General features: G+C 37.6%; 1 non-coding gene across 1 annotated transcript; it reads right to left on the reverse strand.

The window, feature by feature from the left end:
- Nucleotides 1-21,433: 21,433 nt before the first annotated feature.
- Nucleotides 21,434-21,541, reverse strand: LOC112753490 (small nucleolar RNA R71). The gene has a single exon (XR_003177875.1). It is a non-coding gene; the product is annotated as a small nucleolar RNA R71 (small nucleolar RNA).
- Between the last annotated feature and the right edge of the window lie 711 nt (nt 21,542-22,252).

Raw genomic sequence — 22,252 nt, forward strand, 5'->3', positions numbered from 1 at the left:
TGGCTTGTGAGTGTGGTGGTTCAAAGCTGTGTTGAGGAGGTGGTTCATAGGTATATGATGGGGCTTGTTGGTAATTACAAGGAGGTCCACCATATCTATCATCTTGGTATGCACCTCGGAATGGTTTCTGACTATAGTATCTTGGAGGATGTTGTTGCCTAAAGGGTTGATCAGATCCTTGTGGCTCCTTCCATCTCTGATTGTTTTGACCTTGATGCATGTTCCTGTTATAATTTCCATTCCTTTCAACAGCATTGGAACCAAACTCAAAGCGAGAGGGGTGAGAATTCATGGTAACTAATAAAAAAAACAAAAATAAAAACAATTTTAAATCAAAAGGTTATTGAAATTTAAATTTTTGAATTTGAAAATTAAATTTTAAATTTTGAAATTTGAATTTTGAAATTTAAAATTTGAAATTTGAATTTTGAATTTTGAAATTTGAAAATTTTTAAATTTGAATTTTTTAAATTTTGAAATTTGAATTTTGAAAAAGTCAACAATATAAGATAAAGCCTTGAAAAAGATTCAAATTTTGAAAAGTTTTGATTTTTAAAATTTTAAATTTAAAATTTTAAATTTGGATTTTGAATTTTGGAATTTAAATATTGAAAATTGAAAATTGATTTTTTTTAAATAAGATAAGATAAGATTTTGAAAAAGATATGATTTTTGAAAAATATTTGAATTCTGAAATTTAAAACTAAGATAAGATAAGATAAAAAAAAAAGTTTTAAAATAAAAATCTGAATTTTTTTAATGGAAAATTCGAAAATCCAATTAAAATAAAGAGAAAAGATATTTTTGAATTTAATGGGGAAAGAAAAAAACAATAAAATGACACCGAACTTAAAATTTTTAGATCAAAATGTAGAAAACAACTAAGAACAACTTAAAGGTCAAGATGAACACGAAGAACAAATTTTTGAAAAAAAATTTAATAACTAAATAAAAAATCAATAACCTCTTAATTTATGAAAAAGCAAAAATAAAAACAAAAATAAAAACAAATAAACAAGCAAAAAGCAAATATTTACAATAATCAATAATAAGGCACACGTTTGCAATTCCCCAGCAACGGCGCCATTTTGAAGAGAGCAAAACTCTTGCGCGATCTAGAATTTTCTCAATAAATTTGCGTTGTAAGTATAGCTTCTAGACCGACAAGAATTCCTTTCTTACAAAAATTTTGTTTGTCACTTAAGCAAACCCAATAAAATTGATTACCGAGTATTTAAACCTCGGGTCGTCTTCTCAAGGAATTGCAGGGAGGTATGACTTATTATTAGCTATGAAAAAGGTAGAATTTTGGGTTTTTAATGTATAACATTAAAAGAAAGAATAGTAAATGGCAAGAAAGTAAATTGTAAGGAATTAATTTAAATAAATACTAAAACTCTTGGCAAGGTATAAGAACTGGAAGTCCTATCCTTATCAATTGTGATGAGAATTGGATTTTAATCCCACTTTGTTAACCTCTAACTATGAAGGTAAATCAAGTGGACTAATTAGTTTGATCCTCAAGTCCTAGTCAATCCTTGTGGGAATACTAGCTTTAGAGCGATCTAGATCAATTAGTAATCTGCCAATTTCAACCACTGCTTTATTTGATAACTCAAGCGTCACCAATTACTTAACCAGAGCCAAAAGGGAAGAGAATCTACTCGAATGAAAATATTTTGGATAAATCGAAAGCATTCATAGCATAAATAAAACAATCTTATAACTGAAATACCTCAAATTATATTAAATAGAATATTCAAATCTAACATGGAAAAGTTCATAAATTAAATTGGAAAAAAAATAAAAGGAACATTGAACCTGTGATGAAGAAGAAATAATCCTAAATCCTAAAACTAAATCCTAAGAGAGAGGAGAGAACCTCTCTCTCTAAAAACTACATCTAATCCTAAAATTATGAATTATGAATTATGAATGGGTTTTTCTACTTTATAGCCTCTAATCTGTGTTTTCTGGGCCGAAAACTGGGTCAAAAACAGCCCAGAAATCGCTGGAGAAGAAATCTGCCACGCTGATTTTCATCACTGCGACGCGTCCGTGTGGAGCACGTGTTCGCATCGCCTAGCGTCAGGGCAACTATGGCATATTATATATCAAATTGAAGCCCCGTACGTTAGCTTTCCAACGCAAATGGAACCTCATCATTTGGACCTCTGTAGCTAAAGTTATAGCCGTTTGAGTGCGAAGAGGTCAGGCTGACAGCTTTGCAGTTCCTTCAACTTCTTGTATTCCTTCCATTTTTGCATGCTTCCTTTCCATCCTCTAAGCTATTCCTGCCCTATAAACTCTGAAATCACTTAACACACATATCAAGGCATCTAATGGTAATAAGAGAGGATTAATATTATCAATTTAAAGGCCCAGAAAACATGTTTTCAATCAAAGCACATAATTAGGAAGGCAAATGTAAAACTATACAAATAGTATGAATAATTGGGTAAAAAGTTAATAAAAACCACTCAATTGAGCGCAAGATAAACCATAAAATAGTGGTTTATCAGTCTACCCTAAAGTGTTATATATGGAAGGAAAGCTCTTGATGTCAGCTTTCCAACACCACCAAGATCACATCATATGCACCTCTACAACTCAAGTTATGTTCCATTGAAGATGAAGAGGTCAGGCTGGTAACTCTGCAGTGATGTGTTTTTCTCCCGATATTTTCGGGGTCAATATCTTTCTCAACTCCAGTGTCCATCATAAAGTGTTATATATGGTTGGAAAGCCCTGGACGTCTACTTTCTAATGGCACTAAAATCAACTCATTTGGAATTATGTAGCTCAAGATATCTTCATTTGAATGAGAGGAGGTCAGGCTGGCATGTGCCCCGGCATGCCACGCCTATAGTGGGGCTCAAAACACTAAGTGGCACGCCCAAAACACTAAGTGGCATGACCTCTTTGACATCTTGGCTTCACAAACTTGGCGTGCCACGCCCATAGCACCATGTGGCATGCCTATGTAAAATTCTTCAACCTTCTTTGCTGGAATGTTGGCTTGGCGTGCCACGCCCATAGCTTCAAGTGGCACGCCCATTGTTGAAAGTTGGTTCAAAAGCTTGGCGTGCCACGCCAAGAGCTTCAAGTGGCACACTTAGCTTCACACCCCATCCTTATTTGTTGTTTTCCTTCCCCTTTTGTTGCTTTTATCACCTGAAATTCAGCACAACCTATTTCAAAGTAATGTACCGTAATATATATCATTTGGTTCATGAAATTGCATTGATAAATGAGATTATGCCCTTTTTATGGTTCTTTTAGATCAGAAAAAGGGTACATGATGCGTAGTCATCACAACACCAAACTTAAACTTTGCTTGTCCTCAAGCAAATAAAGAATCATGCAATAAAGTTTGACAAACCAAGGTGAGAAGAGTAGCAATTTTTATGTTCATGGTTGGCTAGTTTCTTATGCATGCTACAATCACAAAAAGACATTCAAATGATTGATGCTTCTATCTAGCTCATTTTATGAAATATTTTTCTTTATGTTGCTTCCTTGAAACAAGCTTTTCATTCTTTTCTTAGCTTAACTTTTTGGGTGCTTTGCACCATGTGTTGAAAGCTACGACTCTAAATGCTTTGTTTTCAAGTATTACCACTTGATACATAAGCACCACAAGCATTTAATTAGAGGACTCTTTTAGCTTATTTGTTTCTTTTCTTTACTTCTCTAATCATTGATGCTCAGAGCCTTGAGCTTTGAGGGAGTGCTTTGCACTTGAGCCTAGCCTTGACTCTAAGTGTTTTGTTTTCAAGCTTTTTGCTTGATACATAAACACCACAAGTACTTAACAAATGAATTGTCATTGGTACTCAGAGCCTTCAACTTTCTCATTCTTTCCCTTTTCTTTTTCTTGCCTTATTTGCATTTGCTTCTTCAAGGTTTTCATGATTTCAAAAATTTCATAAAATGTCCTAGATGAAAACTGCAATTAAACAAATTCCAATGCAACTGAGCAACAATAATCATGCTAGCTTCCCAATACTTATATGCTTATACTAACTTCTTCTTTAATGACCTTGTTTGTTTATGATCATGATACTTATTTGCTTTTGAACTCACAAAATTCAAGATGGTAGTCATAATGTCATAGCACATGTTACAATTCAACAATCAAGCTATGCTTATTCACAACACACATGTATACAAAGGAAATAGAAGACAATCATGCAATTTAAAATACTAGAAACAAATAAGAGGAAAAGAAACTTTACCACCTTGTAGTTCATCTTCATTGTTGTTGTCACTTTCCTCCTATTCTTCCCCTTCCCACACCAAACTTAGAATGATTACTTGTCCTCAAGCAATAAATAAAACAGTGGTGATGGGGTTTATGATAGTTCATGAATGTCTTAAATAATAGAGTGTTAGTAATACATGTGGTTTAGGCAAGCAAAAATTAAGGATACAATAAAGGCACAAGAAGTAAAAACAGAGACAATATGATTGCATTAATAAGTGGTGTATGCATGGTACTTTGAATGAAAAATAAATGGCAACACCAAACTTAGTGTGACACCCTCATTTTAGAATGTTGTAAGTACCCAATGAAGATTCAAACTCAAATTGTTGCATGGCAACACCAAACTTAGAATGCAATCATATGTCAAATTATTGAAAATAAACAAAGCAAAGAATGAAAATGTTACCTATGATTAGGTTGCCTCCCAACAAGAACTCTATTAATGTCATTAGCTTGACATGTTGTTCTCAAATTTCTTCCTCTTCTTCCAATTGATTAATAGAAATAACCTCAGAGGGAGAGAAGAGCAAGTTGATATCCCCTGTTTTGAGTGCCTCCCAGCAAGCTTTCTTTTGTTGTTTTCTTGATTTTCTTTGCTTGTTGGGGTAGAGGTTGGATTGTTTACAGTTGACCTTTTGTTCTTCATGCATATAGTTCTTTGTTCCTTGGTCACAATCCTCTTTTTGGTGCTTTTGTTGATTTCCTTCACTTCTTGGATTTCAACACTTGGGTATTGTGAGATGGTTGGAGTATCCTCTTTATCAAGAACTTCTTGGAATGGTAGCTCTCTTGGTACAAAGATCTCTTCTTCTTGCTCTACTAATTCCTCATTTTCACCCTCATTAGGCACTTCTCCACTCCTTAGACTGATTGCATAATATTCTTCCCCTAGCCAAGGGAAGACATTGGTTGGTTCAGCAATAAAATGTTGTGCCAATTGTCTCATTTGTTCTTCTTGATTGCTCCTTAAGATTTCCATATCTTCAATCAGCTCTTTTATATTTTGCCTTAAAAACTCACTGAGTTGGGCAATGAAGAGATATCTCTTGGAGAGTTCTTCTATTGCAAATTCTAGAAGATTTTGTGGAGGTGCATAGGTTGGACAATTACTGGATGATAGTCCTTGATAAATGGGGTATGCAGCATTGAAATCCCAGCCAAAATTTTGGTAGTTATCATAACAATATGAACTATTTTGTAGCTCTGGGAGGTATTCCATTTTATTTGATTGCTCATACTCTGTCATTCCTTGGTGATATTCCCAACCACCATTAGGAAAATAACTAGAATCATTTTGTGGTGGTGGGCAATATCACATACGACATGATTGATCAAAAGATGAGGTAGACTCCATTCTTACTTGCAAAATGCTCTGTCTCAAATAATAATCACCAAAAGAAATTGGAATCTCCATTATCACAGATGAGGGATTCTTACTGAGGCAATAACACAAACACCTTAGTAGCAAGAGAAAATAAAAAGAAATTAAATGACGAAAACAAAAAAAAAAATAAAGGAAAAAAATGTCTAATCTAGGTAATCAACCAACCGGTAGTTTGTTAATCACAATTAATCCCCGGCAACGGCGCCATAAAACTTGATGACGAAAATTCACACCCCATTATAAATTTTGTGAAGAATCCGTTCTTTGGCAAGCGCACCAAATATCGTCAAGTAATAACCCACTAGGAGTGGGATCGTATCCACAGAGATTAATGGATTAAAGCAAACAATAGGTGATTGATTATCCTAGTTAGACGGTTCATATTGGATTGATGAGCAACAAGGAAATGTAAATGACATAAAGTAAAGGAAAGCAATAAAGTACAAGAAAGTAAATAGCAAAGAAAGTAAAGTACAAGAAAGTAAAGTGCTGGAAATGTAAAGTGCAGAAAAGTAAATAACTATAAAGTAAATAAAAGAAAGAAAGATAAAATAAACATTGGGATCAAGAGATATTGCATTCTCCAGATTAAATGATTTCATCTCATCTTCAATCATGCAACTCATTGACCTCTTGGCAATCATGATTGATTGAGCCCCAATCCCTTGTAGGTCCAAGTAGAGGGAGGATTATATGTCACATATCCAAACACCAAAACCCAAATCCTACTCAAATGTGAGAAAGAATTTCAAGCATGGTTTTATATTTCCTCTTCCAAGGTTCCCATAAAACCCAATTACATTCAATCTCTTTTACAAGATAATTAAATGATAGAATGAAGAACGAAATTCTTTCTAGTAAATCAAAGAGAGATGAATAGAAGAAGAAGAATAAAAACAATCAATCCATTGAAAAATAATAGAGCTCTCTTTCCCAATGGAAAGAGTTAGTAATTCATAACTAAAAAATATTTACAAAAGTAAGAAAGAAAAGAAAGGAACCTGATGATGAACAGAGAGGGTCCGAAGACTTCCTCCAATCCAGCTTGAGTAATTCTATGAAACTAAGGCCTTTATATAGGCTCTCCTAAAGTACAAACTTAAATGAAATTAAAAGCAAATTACAATAAAATAAAAACAAACTATTCTAGATGCTTCTTGTGGTCTTGATAGGTTGACAATTGTAGCTTGAATGAGATTTGGAATGGGCTTGATTGAAGGTTGGAGGCTGCAGGAAGAAGTTGGCGTGTGGTTTCAAGTGCCACGCCCAATTGATTTTGCCCTTTGGAATATGACCCACTTTGCAACGTTGAAATTATGGAGTTGTTTAGGCCTCAAAATGAATGTCCACTATAAAGTATTATATATTATTGGAAATCCCTGGATGTTAGCTTTCCAACGCCTTTGGAATCAACTCATTTGGAGCTCTGTAGCTCAAGTTATGCCCATTTGAAGGTGGATAGGTCAGTCTGTCAGGTAGCCCAGCGTGCCACGCCCACTCTTTGGTGTGCCACGCCTTCAATGATGCTCTCTAGCCATTAGAACTGGCGTGCCATGCCTAGAGTTTCAAGTGGCACGCCCATTATGAAAATAAAGCTGGCGTGCCACGCCTTCGATGTCAAGTGGCACGCCCAGATTTTGCAATGCTGAAATAATGCCATTTTCCACCTCTAGTTTTAACGTTCACCCTAAAGTGTTATATATGGTTGGAAAGCTCTTGATGTCAGCTTTCCAATGCCACCAAGATCACATCATATGGACCTCTACAACTCAAGTTATATTCAATTAAAGATAAAGAGGTCAGGCTGGTAACTCTGCAGTGACGTGTTTTGCTCCCTGTGTTTTCGGAGTCAATATCTTCCTTAATTCTAGTGTCCATGATAACGTGTTATATATGGTTCGAAAACTCTGGATGTCTACTTTCTAATGGCACTAGAATCATCTCATTTGGAGTTGTGTAGCTCAAGATATCTTCATTTGAATGAGAGGAGGTTAGGCTGGCATGTGCCCCGGCGTGCCACGCCCAATGCTTGGTGTGCCACGCACATAGTGGGGCTCAAAATCACTCCTCTGGAACTTAATCCTGGCGTGCCACGCCCAAAACACCAAGTGGCACACCGTCTTTGATATATTGGCTTCACAAACTTGGCGTGCCACGCCCATAGCACCATGTGGCATGCCCATGTAAAATTCTTCAACCTTCTTTGCTGAATGTTGGCTTGGCGTGCCACACCCATAGCTTCAAGTGGCACGCCCATTGTTGAAAGTTGATTTAAAAGCTTGGCGTGCCACGCCAAGAGCTTCAAGTGGCACGCCCAGCTTCACACGCCCGTCCTTATTTCTTGTTTTCCTTCCCCTTTTGTTGCTCTTATCACCTGAAATTCAGCACAACCTATTTTAAAGTAATGTACCATAATATATATCATTTGGTTCATAAAATTGCATTGATAAATGAGATTATGCTCTTTTTATGGTTCTTTTAGATAAGAAAAAGGGTATATGATGCGTAGTCATCAACAATCATAGAAAGAGAACAATTACACACAAGAAGGAAAATAAGTGGTTATAAGATGTAACCACACCATTAGGCTCAAATCTCACAAGCTTGTGTTCTTAGCTGAAAACATGATCCATAAAGTGTATAATTCAAACAAGTTCCACAAAAAAATTTTCAATCAATTAGGGTGGTACCCTATAGATAAATTCTTTAGAAAATTTATTGTTTGACTAAGCTTATCCTAAATGTAATGTTGTGATTGAGAATTAAAAAAATTTCTTAGTTTATCCCTTTTTCAATCAAAACAAATTTTATATACGAAAAGTGTTAGCTAGGTTTCAATAATTCAAAATATTTTTCTAATCACAACCAAAAAGCTAAAACAAGCAAAAACAACTATGTAAGGAAAATCTGCTAAAAATATGAAATGTATCCAATCTAAGGTGCAAAATGCAACAACTAGAATATAAGTATCCGCAATACTAGTATATACAACAATCCTAAAAAGAAATAAAATGCAAAATAAAGCAAAATAACATAAACTAGGAGATAAATGTTCGGAGATGTTCACCCAAAATCGCTATCCACCGACGGTGACGGCGGTGACCTCCCCACACTTAAAATGAAGCATCATCCTCGATGCTATTGCTCGGGCTCAAAATGGGGTCAACAGTCGCATCTGCTAGCTGCTGGGGCTGATACTGTGGCTCCTTAGGGGGCTACTGAGCCTCTGGGATGGCCTGTGTCCATAAAGGTGCCTCTGTCTGAGCTGGCTCCTCCTCATGCTCCTCCTCCTCAGATACGGAAGAGTCAGGAAGAAGGGACAACTCAACGCCCAGTGCCACAAACATCTGATCCACTCTGTCCCGGCATCGCATGATGCGGCGCTCTCTACGCTCCATGAAGCGGATCAGATGTTGTACTAAGAGATACGTCGGCTGTGGTGCTGGTGGTGGTGGTGCAATGGATGCTGCTGGTGCTGATGGTCCTACTGCAGCTGATGAAGAAGAAGGTCCGGCTGCTGCTACTCTGGCTCTAGACCGGCGCGGGATGGGGGTTTCTCATGCATCCATGTCCCTGATGCCATGGCATCTTAGGCTAGTTTCACTATCCTTTTTCTTTGTTTTTAATAGGTTTTATGCACTTTTTTGAGCTATAAGTAAGCAATTGGGTTGGAAACTTATGTATGCCTAAAATCATTCAACCATGATTAATTTGATGCAATTTCATGATAATTATGCCATAATTGCTTATATGCTAAGAATGATGAGGATTATCATGACTTTAGCAAGGCTTTGATGCATGTATTGGTTGATGATAGGTGAAAGAAAGCATGGAAGAAGGTTGAAGAAGGAGCCTGGAAAAGATGAAGAGGAAGCAACGTTGGTGGCCAAGTTGGACCACCAACGTTGCCTCAAACGTTGGAAGGGAACAGAACAATTTTCTGCATAATGAGCTGGTGTTCACGTTGCAGGGAGCGTTGGACATCCAACGTTAACACCAACGTGGTGATAAAATGTTCAATTCTGGAGCTGGATAAATTTTGAGCGATGTGTACGCGTCTATGACGCGTACGCGTGAAAGAGAAAAATTTCTATATCCACGCGCAAGCGTGAGTCACGCGCACGCGTGGAATGGCAAAATTGACCCTCTACGCGTACGCATGGATCACGCGTATGCGTCACTAAACGAACGTTAGAGTCCAACGTTGCCTCAAACGCTAGCCTCCAACGTCCGCGATGAGGAGCCCAGAATTTGGATTTGAAAAACTTGAATCGACGGGTACGCGTCAGTGCCGCGTATGCGTGGATGGGAAAAAGGGCGAATCACGCATAAGCGTGGAGTACGCGCACGTGTGAATATGCCAACGTTGGAGGGAACGTTGGAGGTCCAACGTTGAGGCCAACGTCCCATGCATGGTTTTAAAACTGGAAAATGAGATCTTTGAATCCACGCGCACGCGTGAAACACGCAAACGCGTGGATGATCATTTTTACCCTTTGTGCGCAAACGCACAAAGCATGCGTACGCGTGGATAGCAGAACATTGGCCCTCTAACGTTGAGTCAAACACCAATGATAGCAAAGTTATCTGGTTTTTCTGAAGAGCGTTTGAGTCAACGTTGGCCATCAAACGTTGACTCCAACATGAAGCATCAGAATCTGCAATTCAAATAGATCTTTTCTCAACAGCAAGGGAAACCAATTGGAGCCAATTCAAACCAATTCCATCAAGGTCAAAAGCCCAATTTAGAGATTGAAGATCAATGGAAGAGAGCGTATAAATAGATTTGAATTTGAGTTAGAGAGGACTTTTTCCCTTTTTATTTTACTTTTACTGTACTGCACATTTTTACTTTATGTTCATTTTCCTTTTCAATGTATCTTTCAATTGGATTTTTCGTTTTGAGAGCTATGAACAACTAAACCCCTTTCATTGGGTTAGGAAGCTCTATTGTAATTCAATGGATCAATAGTAGTTTACATCTTCTTCTTCTTCTCTCTTTTCTCTAGATTTTGTTAAAAAGCTTTCGGTCTTAATTCAATTGGATAGTTATCTTGAGAGAGAAGCTATCCATAATTGGAATTCTTTGGAGCCTCGAGAGGGGAATGAAGAGTTCATGCTAGAATTACTTTCTCACATTGGATTAGATTGGGGGTTGGATGGATATAGTGACATGTAATCCTACCAATACTTTGATCTATGAATTTGTGTGGTATAGTCAGTGTCCGAACTTCAACTCTTCCCATGAGCAATTAAATCAAGACATTGGGCAATTGTTCATGCTTAGAGAGATTGGTGAGCCAAGACATTGGGATCCAATCATCTAAGATTGCCAAGCAATGTCAATGAATGTATTGATTGAGGAAGAGATGAAAATGATTTGATCCGTAGAATTCAATATCTCCTAAAACCCAATGAATCTCCATCTCTGATCTACCCATTTTATTTACTTTCTGTCTTTAATTTCATGCTAATTCCCATTCCCATTTAATTTCTTGCAATTTAAGCTTCTGTCATTTAATTTCAGCAATTTAATTTCTGTTCATTTACTTTCTTGCAATTTAAGCTTCCCGCCAATTTACTTTCTGCAATTCCCAATTTCAATTTCAATTTCAACCAACTAGTATAATTCTCCAATTAATGTTGATCAATCTACCAATCTATGTGGGATTCGACCTCACTCTATAGTGAGTTTTTACTTGACGATAATCCGGTGCACTTGCTGGAAGGAAATTTGTTGAGAGACAAATTTTAGTGAATCAGTCCCCCACGGAATCACTTCCTCCTTTCCATGGTCGGGGGGTGGTGTCTCATCATCTGCGTCCCATGGGGCACTGGCCAGCTGAATCATCTCGGTGACCAAAGTGGAAAATAGAAGTATGCCACGGACATGTGCTCGCCACATGTATCTCCTGATCAGTCGGGGGAAGTATACCTCCTTCCCCTCCATAACACATCCGATCAGGACGAGCATGTCCATCGGAATTTCAGTAAAGTGGGTGGTCGGCATGACGTAATGGGCAAAGATCTGCTGCCACGTCCTGGCCTCCCTCGAAAGATAAGTAAATAGCATTGATAAACCCCATTTTTAAGGTTTATCATGTATAGATTTTAAGGGTTTTATCAATGATCTTCCACACTTATTCATATAAAACTGCATGATTTTGTGTCCCTTTTCCCATTTTGTTTTATAGATGAAAACATGCTTCTTTTGCATCAAAATTGATATATTGCAACCCTCCTCTATTACCATTCGATGCCGTGATCCATCTGTTAAGTGGTTTTAGAAGTTATAGGGCAAAAATGGCTAAGAGGAGTGAAGGAAGCATACAAGAATGAAAGGGGTATGGAATAAATTAGAGTTTTCGAATTTGGGCATCGGCGCGCACGCACACCGTACGCGTACATGCAGATGTGCACCCTCAGAGCCAGCGCGATGGAGCCGAGATGAGAAGCTGGCGCGCTTATATGGCTGGGCCATAAATCCTTGCATGCACGCGCGCACTATACGCCTGCGCGTAGGTCGCGAAAAAACCCATGGACGTGTACTCGTACTGTGCGCATACGGGCCGATGGGCGCACGTGATTTTTTAAGAAGAAAACGTGACCAACGATTTTAGGCAGTTGCAGGCCCTATTTTAGGGCAGAATTCTGGAAGGGAAAAGCTTAAGAAGACCAAGGATTAGGAGGGTTAGGACAATTAGTCATAATTCTAGATATTTTGGGTAGTTAGTTACATTTTGCTTTTAGAGAGAGAAACTCCAATTTCTCTCTAGTATTTCACTTTCTCCATTGCAATTCTCCTTTGATTTCTTCATGAGATCCATTGCTAATTCACTTTTATTTTGATACAAGTTATAGATCTACTCTTCTTCTACTTTCAATTAGTGTTCTTTTGATTCATGCATTTGGGTCTAGAATTGTGACTTTGTTATTTTGAATTTTGGTTAATGAATTGAAGAATTTCATTCAATTGCTTGATTGTTGATGATTGCTTGGATTAGATAGCTTTAATTCAATTCTTCTCTCTCAATTACATCATGTCTTGTATGATTGCCTACCAATTGTTTGTGATAATAACAACCCTAGCTATGGAGTAGATTTCTCTTACTTGGCTTAGGGGTTGAGTTATTAGAGACACTTGAGTAGTGGATATCAATTGTTGATTAGGAATTGAGGATTGCTAATTGACTTGGAGTCCACTAAAGCTAGACTTCCTTAGGGTGAGACTAGGACTTGTGACTCAAGTTAATTATTCTCACTTGACTTTCCTCCATTATTAGGGGGTTAACTAAGTGAAGCAATAATCAACTCTTATCACAATTGAAGGAAACTATAATGATGGAACTTCCAATACTTACCCTTAGCTAAGGCTTTTATCTCAATTAATTGTTGTTTACTTTTGTTAGCTTGAATTCTTGCACCGACTCTCAAAATCACAAAAGACTTCCTAATCAATGATGTGCACTCTAAGACAATTCCTAAGGAGAATGACCCGGGACTAATACTCTCGGGCATAGATTTTAGAATTGTTTGATGAGATATTCGCGTGTCGGTTAGACTATACTCACGATTGGATTCATTACTAATTTCTATACCGGCATAAGAATATTACATCCATCAATCCCCTTGGGCTTCTTGTTATTAGAATCCATCACCCAAGGGGCATCCGGGGTGGCAATAACATCCCTCAGAGCATTATAATCAAAGGTCATACAATGTATCACCACTTCTGCCTGCTCAATGGCATCTGTGCCACCGGTCCTAGGCAGACAGTGGAGTCTATCCTCAATAGCTACCTTTATAACCAATATCTGACCGCCTCGCAGGTGGACTGAATCAAGGGTGTGTCAGAAGAAGTTACAGTAAAATTCCTTCACCTAGGATGAGTTCACCCTGCCTAGCTCCCTATCAAAAAGATGAATGGACTTTTGTGTGTTTAGAATTCACAAATGAAGTCTCATTGCAATATAGTTTCTAAACCAACAATAGTCCTTTCATACAAAAGATTGTTTATCACTAGAACAAACCCCTAAAATCTATAAACCGAAGAATTAAACCACGGGTCGTTCTCCCTAGGAATTACAATGAAGTGTCTTGTTATCGGTTATGAGGTATGTTTGGGGTTTTTGAGATTTTAGACGAGAAATGTAAATGGCAATGAAAGTAAACTAATAGCTATGAAAGCTCTTGGCAAGGTTATGAGAACTAGAAGTCCTATCCTAGTTATTCTCCTCAATTGTGACTACAAATTATCCATTGCTAGCACTTATTTAACCTCTAATCATGGAGGAAAGTCAAGTGGATGAATCAACTTGATTCCTGATAAGCGGATAATTTATACACTTTTTGGCATTGTTTTTAGTTTGTTTTTAGTATATTTTAGTTGGTTTTTATTATATTTTTATTCGTTTTTAAATAAAAATCACATTTCTGGACTTTACTATGAGTTTGTATGTTTTTCTGTGATTTTAGGTATTTTCTGGCTGAAATTGAGGGACCTGAGCAAAAATCTGATTCAGAGGCTGAAAAAGGACTGCAGATGATGTTGGTTTCTGACCTCCCACCACTCGAAGTGGATTTTATGGAGCTACAGAAGCCCAAATGGCGTGCTCTCAATTTCTTTGGAAAGTAGACATCCTGGGCTTTCCAGCAATATATAATAGTTTATACTTTGCCCAAGATTTGATGGCCCAAACCAGCATTCAAAGTTAGCATAGAAATTCTGGCGTCAAAACGCCAGAACTGGCATAAAAGCTAGAGTTGAACGCCCAAACTGGCACAAAAGCTGGCGTTTAACTCCAAGAAAAGTCTCTACACGTGAAAGCTTCAATACTCAGCCTAAGCACATACCAAGTGGGCCCGAAAGTGGATTTCTGCATCATTTACTCATTTCTATAAACTCTAGGTTACTTGTTCTCTATAAATAGGACCTTTTGATATTGTATTTACAGAATTTTGATCTTTGATTAGTCTTATGCTATCTTAGACCTTTATGAGGGCTGGCCATTTGGCCATGCCTAGACCTTGTTGGTGCACGAAATTGTGATCTCAGGCAACGGCGCCAAAAACTCTGTACGCACGTCTTAATAAATTGTTTTTCATTCACAACTTCGATACAACTAACCACGGAGATTGTTGGTATGAAGCAAGCTATGGTCATCTTGTAAATCTCAGTCAGGAGGATATAAAATAGTTATGGAGTTTTCGAAAATATATAATAAAATAAGGATAGAAATACTTATGTAAATCATTGGTGAGAATTTCAGATAAGCGCATAGAGATGCTTTCGTTCCTCTGAACCTCTGCTTTCCTGCTGTCTTCATCCAATCAATCCTACTCCTTTCCATGGCTGGCTTTATGTAAGGACATCACCGTTGTCAATGGCTACTTTTTATCCTCTCTGGAAAATGGTCCGATGCGCTGTCACTGCATGGCTAATCGTCTGGAGGCATCACCCTTGTCAATGGCTGCATCCCATCCTCTTGTGAAAATGGTCCAAATGCTCTGTCACAGCACGGCTAATCATCTGAGGTTCTCGAGTATACTGGAATAGGATTTACCCTCCTTTTGCGTCTGTCACTACGCCCAGCACTCGCGAGTTTGAAGTTTGTCACAGTAATTCAATCCCAGAGTCCTACTCGGAATACCACAGACAAGGTTTAGACATTCCGGACTCTCATGAATGCCGCCATCAATCTAGCTTATACCACGAAGATTCTGATTAAGAGATCCAAGAGATACTCATTCAATCTAAGGTGGAACGGAAGTGGTTGTCAGGCACGCGTTCGTGGGGGAATAATGATGATTGTCACGTTCATCACATTCATGTTGAAGTGCGAATGAATATCTTAGAAGCGGAATAAGTTGAATTGAATAGAAAAACAGTAGTACTTTGCATTAATCTTTGAGGAACAGCAGAGCTCCACACCTTAATCTATGGAGTGCAGAAACTCTACCATTGAAAATACATAAGTGAAAGGTCCAGGTATGGCCGAATGGCCAGCCCCCATGATCTAAGAACTAGACGTCCCAAGATGTTCAAAGATAATAGTAAAAAGTCCTATTTATACTAAACTAGTTACTAGGGTTTACAAAAGTAAGTAATTGATGCATAAATCCACCTCCGGGGCCCACTTGGTGTGTGCTTGGGCTGAGCTTGAATGCTACACGTGCAGAGGCTCTTTCTGGAGTTGAACGCCAGGTTGTAACATATTTCTGGCGTTCAACTCTGGTTTGTGACTTGTTTCTGGCGTTTAACTCCAGATAGCAGCGTAGAGCTGGCATTCAACGCCCTTTTACGTCGTCTAAACTCGGCCAAAGTATGAACTATTATACAGTGCTGGAAAGCCCTGGATGTCTACTTTCCAACGCAATTAGAAGCGCGCCATTGTGAGTTCTGTAGCTCCAGAAAATCCACTTTGAGTGCAGGGAGGTCAGAATCCAACAGCATCAGCAATCCTTCTTCAACCTCTGAATCTGATTTTTGCTCAAGTCCCTCAATTTCAGCCAGAAAATACCTGAAATCACAGAAAAACACACAAACTCATAGTAAAGTCCAGAAATGTGAATTTAACATAAAAACTAATGAAAACATCCCTAAAAGTAACTAGATTCTACTAAAAACATACTAAAAATAATGCCAAAAAGCGTATAAATTATCCGCTCATCACTTGTTCTTATGTATTTTCAACGGTGGAGTTTCTACACACCATAGATTAAGGTGTGGAGCTCTGCTATTCTTCATGAATTAATGCAAAGTACTACTGTTTTTCTATTCAATTCACGCCTACTTCTTCTCTAAGATATACACTCGTTCTTCAACTTGATGAATGTGATGATCCGTGACACTCATCATCATTCTCACCTATGAACGCGTGCCTGACAACCATTTCCGTTCTTCATGCAATCAAGCTTGAATGTGTATCTCTTGGGTTTCTAATCTAAGATTAGAACCTTCGTGGTATAGGCTAGAATTATTGGCGGCCATTCCTGAGGTCCGGAAAGTCTAAACCTTGTCTGTGGTATTCCGAGTAGGATCTGGGAAGGGATGACTGTGACGAGCTTCAAACTCGCGTGTGTTGGGCGTGTGACAGATGCAAAAGGATCAATGGATCCTATTCCAACATGATCGAGAACCCATAGATGATTAGCCGTGCGGTGACAGCGCATTTGGAACATTTTCACAAAGAGGACGAGAAGTAGCCATTGACAACGGTGATGCCCAACATAAAGCTTGCCATGGAAAGGAGTATTAATGATTGGAAGAAGGCAATAAGAAAGCAGAGGTTCAGAAGGAACAAAGCATCTTCATACGCTTATCTGAAATTCTCACTAATGAATTACATAAGTATCTCTATCTTTATTTTATGTTTTATTCATCTTTTAATTATCAATTCTCCATAACCTTTTGAATCCGTCTGACTGAGATTTACAAGATGACCATAGCTTGCTTCAAGCCAACAGTCTCCGTGGGATCGACCCTTACTCACGTAAGGTTTATTACTTGGACGACCCAGTGCAATTGCTGGTTAGTTGTGCAGAGTTGTGATAAAGAGTTGAGATTACAATTGTATGTACCAAGTTGTTGGGGTCATTGATGATCACAATTTCGTGCACCAAGTTTTTGGCGCCGTTGCCGGGGATTGTTCGAGTTTGGACAACTGACGGTTCATCTTGTTGCTCAGATTAGGTAATTTTATTTTATGTTTAAGCTTTTTACTTTTTATTTTGAAAAAAACTTTCAAAAATACAAAAATTTTCTATTCTGTTCTTCAGAGTTTTTAAGAATGAATTCTAGAGTTTCATGATGATTTGTTAAAGTCTGGCTGGCTGTGAAGCCATGTCTAATCTTTTTGATCGAGGTTTCAACTTATCATTACAAGAGCTTGTTGATTTCTATCAATTTTTTCTGTTGAAAGTAATGATCTGCTAAAGCTTGGCTGGCCATTGGCCATGTCTAGTGTTTTGGACCGAAGCTTTCACTGAAAGCTTGGCTGGCTAGTAAGCCATGTCTAATTCCTGGACCGGAGTTTTAGACTAACATTGCAATGATTCCTGGAATCCTCATTAAGAATTTTGAAGTCCTTTTTCCATATAATTTTCGAAAAATCACAAAAAAATTTATAAAATCTGAAAATCAAAAATATTTTATGTTTCTTGTTTGAGTCAAGTGTCAAATTTTAAGTTTTGTGTCAATAGCATGTCTTTCTTCTTCTTGCATTTTTTCGAATATATGTAATATGTTCTTCATTGATCTTCAAGCTGCTCTTGATGATTCCATAGCTCTGATCTACAATTTCTCTTATTTTGTGTCTTTTGTTGTTTTTCATATACATTTTCAATTTGTTATAGTCCTTAGTATACAAAATTCTAAGTTTGGTGTCTTGTATGCATTGTTTATTTGATCTTAGTTGCATTCTTTTTATTATTGTTTCTCATCATTAAAAATTCAAAAAATATTTTCAAAATTGTGTCTTTTCAAGTCAATAACACAGAGAATTGAAGATTCAGAACATTCAGCAGAGGAATTACACAGAAAAAGCTGGGCGTTCAAAACGCCCAGTGAAGAAGGAAAACTGGCGTTTAAACGCTAGCCAGGGTACCTGGCTGGGCATTAAACGCCCAAAAAGGTAGCATTTTGGGCGTTAAACGCCAGAATGGATGCCATTCTGGGCGTTTAACGCCAGGAGGACACTAGAAGGAAGATTTTGTTTTTAATTCAAATCTTTTTCAAATTTTCATAATTTTTCAAAATCAAATCTTTTTCAAATCATATCTTTTCAAAATCAATTTCTTTCCATTTTTTAATTATTATTATTTTCGAAAATCCTTGCTATAATTAGTGATTTAATTCAAAATTTTCAAGTTGTTACTTGCCTATTAAGAAAGGATCAAAAGTTTTAATTCTAGAATCATATCTTTTAATTTCTTGTTGGTCAAGTAATCAACTTTAATTTTAAAAAACTTTCTTCTTTTTAGTTTGATTCTCAATCATATCTTCTCAATCATGTCTTTTCAATCACATCTTTTTCAAAATTAAGTTTCAATCATATCTTTTTGATTTCTAATTTCAAATTTTTTTTCAAAAATCACTCAATTTCTTTCCCAATCTTAGTTTTCGAAAATCATTTACCAAATTTTCAAAAATTCTCTTAATTATTTCAAAATCTTTTCACGTTATTTTCGAAAATTCTTCCCCTCTTCTCCCATCCTTCTATTTATGGACTAACACTCCTCCTCAATGTACAATTCAAACTCTATCCCTCTTGATAAGTTCGAATTCTTTCTTCTCTACCTCATCCTTCTATTTTTACTTTCCTCTAACACCTCAAGGAATCTCTATACTGTGACATAGAGGATTGTATATTTTCTTCTCCTCTCTTTTCATATGAGCAGGAGCAAGGACAAAGGCATTCTTGTTGAAGCTGATCCTGAACCTGAAAGGACCTTGAAGAGAAAGCTAAGAGAAGCTAAAGTACAACTCTCTATAGAGGACCTAACAGAACTTTTCAAACAAGAAGAAGACATGGCAGCCGAAAACAACAAAAATGCCAACTGATGGTTTCAGTGGCTAAGAGAAGGGGGGGTTGAATCTTAGCCCCTTTTTGCTTGCTAACACTTGCTGGATTCAGAGGAGACTTTTCTATTTTTAGCTTATCCCTAGCCACGAGACATTTTCATTTTGTCTCGTCACTTGGCACGAGACATTTTTGGTTGCTCCTGTGCAGTAGAAAACAGAAATGGAGTAGGAGAGAAGGAAAATTACACCCAGATATATCCTGGTTCTGCTGCTAAGTGCAGTGCAGCCTACATCCAGTCTCCATCACAACAATGATGGAATTTCACTATAATCAACCAGATTACAAACTGTAAAGTGCTATCCCAACTTACAAGGGGATTCCCATAGAATCATGAAACACAACATAGATGAACAAAGGAACTCTAAGACATCTATGGCTTTTTCTTTTAATTTTGCACTATCTGCCTTTTTCCGCTCTATGGCTTTTTCATACAAACCTCACTGTTTGCCTTTTTCTATGAGACTCAAGACATGACAAAATTAAACAGAAAAATACTAAACAGAATACATTGAAGGAGAAGAAAATCTGTAAGCTTAGGTAGCTCTGAGAATCTTGTGCCTTGCACTCTCACTGCTTACTTCTAACTCCTTGCTCCAACCAGTGGCTGTTCCCCCTTTTTATAGAAGAGAGAAGCCTCCACACTTGAAGCCAAAAACCCAAGCCAACTTCTTCTTCCTTCAAGAAACCAGTTCGGCCATACAGAGAGAGAAGAGATAACCATGCAAAACCCAACATGCAATTACCTCTAGTCCTTTCTTGATCATCACCCTTCATCAATCCGAGCTCTCCATCCTTGGCTTGCTCTCCAAGATGGATTTCTGGCTCTTGATGCTTCATAATGATAATGACTTCATCTGCTTTAATCTCTGCCTCAACCATCACTTCGCCACTCTAGCTACTTCCTGTGGTGGTTGAGCAGAATCAAAGACAAGCCATGCTTCAAGAATCTCCCTTTGCTGGCCGAGATCTTCTTCTTCCTTTTTGAGCATGGAGAAGCTAAGATTACCTCACCAAATCTATCCATAAATGGTGACAATCTCAGCCACAGCTCATTTTTATTTTAGTATGTTTTCTTGCCATCATTGTGATGGTCTTTAGGCTTGCTTTCTCTTCCTTTCGGTAGCTCATTTTTGCTTCCATGGCTACCAATGTTTCCTGTGTAATAACCGAAGAGAGAAAGAATTGAGAGAGAAGAAAGAATCTGAAGAAAAGAAATAGTGGTTAAAATAATTAATTGAAGAATATCTTGCTTTTGCTTCCCTTAGTTGGCGTGTAGCAATGATGCCCTTTAGTCAAATCAATCTTCTCTCACTTGCTTATATTCCCAATGTTTAAATTAGCTTTGAAATCCTTTCAGGAAGTGTGATGGAATCCGTTGGAAGCATTTGAGGATTTGTTTTTCTTTGCTTCATGGATTCGGACATAGCATGAGGAACACTCATGGAATTGGGCTTGGTTGCAATAATCAATAAGTTTCTTTGCCCAATAATAACATTTGCTTTCTTGATAAAATTTGGACAATGCATGAAGCAAATGGAAAGCATGTAACACACTTGGGCTTAGAGCAATAAAAATCATTTGGGCCCAAGTAACATAAAGAATCAAATCAGCCATATTCATCATATATTTTTAAAACCAAAGGCTGAGAGTAATTGGGCTTGCACCAGAAATTATTTTCGGCCCAATATTAAAACCTGTAACAAAATTATTTAATCAATATATATTGAATGAAAAATTCAGATTAATAATTTTGCTATTAATTAATTTTAATAATGTTTAGTCATCACAAATATTAATTTAGAGTTTTCCAAACTCATCACCAACAATGCAAGGAAGGCGCTTGGTGACTTTACTGAACCTACACCTGACTTCTATGGGAGAAGCATCTCAATCACTGCCATTGGAGCAAACAATTTTGAGCTTAAGCCTCAATTAGTTTCTCTGATGCAACAGAATTGCAAGTTTCATGGACTTCCATTGGAAGATCATCATCAGTTCTTAGCTGAATTCTTGCAAATCTGTGACACTGTCAAGACCAATGGGGTTGATCCCGAGGTCTATAGACTAATGCTTTTTCCCTTTGCTGTAAGAGACAGAGCTAGAACATGGTTGGATTCACAACCTAAAGAAAGCCTGAACTCTTGGGAAAGGCTAGTCAATGCCTTCTTGGCAAAGTTCTTTCCACCTCAAAAATTGAGCAAGCTTAGAGTGGAAGTCCAAACCTTCAGACAGAAGGAAGGTGAATCCCTCTATGAAGCTTGGGAAAGATACAAACAATTGATCAGAATGTGTCCTTCTGACATGCTTTCAGAATGGAGCATCATAGGTATCTTCTATGTTCGTCTATCTGAACTGTCCAAGATGTTATTGGACAGCTCTGCTGGAGGATCTCTTCATCTGAAGAAGACGCCTGCAGAAGCTCAAGAACTCATTAAAATGGTTGCAAATAACCAATTCATGTACACTTCCGAAAGGAATCCTGTGAATAATGGGACAAATAAGAAGAAAAGAGTTCTTGAAATTGATACTCTGAATGCCATATTGGCTCAGAACAAAATATTGACTCAACAAGTCAATATGATTTCTCAAAGTCTGTCTGGAATGCAAGCAACAACAGGCAGTACCAAAGAAGCTTCATCTGAAGAAGAAGCTTATGATCCTGAGAACCCAACAATGGAAGAGGTGAATTACATGGGAGAACCCTATGGAAACACCTATAATCCTTCATGGAGAAATCATCCAAACCTCTCATAGAAGGATCAACAGAGGCCTCAACAAGGCTTCAACAACAATAATGGTGGAAGAAATAGGTTTAGCAATGGCAAGCCTTTTCCATCATCTTCTCAGCAACAGACAGAGAATTCTAAGCAGAGCCAATCTGACTTAGCAACTGTAGTCTCTGATCTAATTAAAACCACTCAAAGTTTCATGACTGAAACAAGGTCCTCCATTAGAAATTTGGAGGCACAAGTGGGTCAGCTGAGCAAGAAAATTACTGAACTCCCTCCTAGTGCTCTC

This window comes from Arachis hypogaea, chromosome 15 (assembly GCF_003086295.3).
Source record: "Arachis hypogaea cultivar Tifrunner chromosome 15, arahy.Tifrunner.gnm2.J5K5, whole genome shotgun sequence".
NCBI lineage: Eukaryota > Viridiplantae > Streptophyta > Magnoliopsida > Fabales > Fabaceae > Arachis > Arachis hypogaea.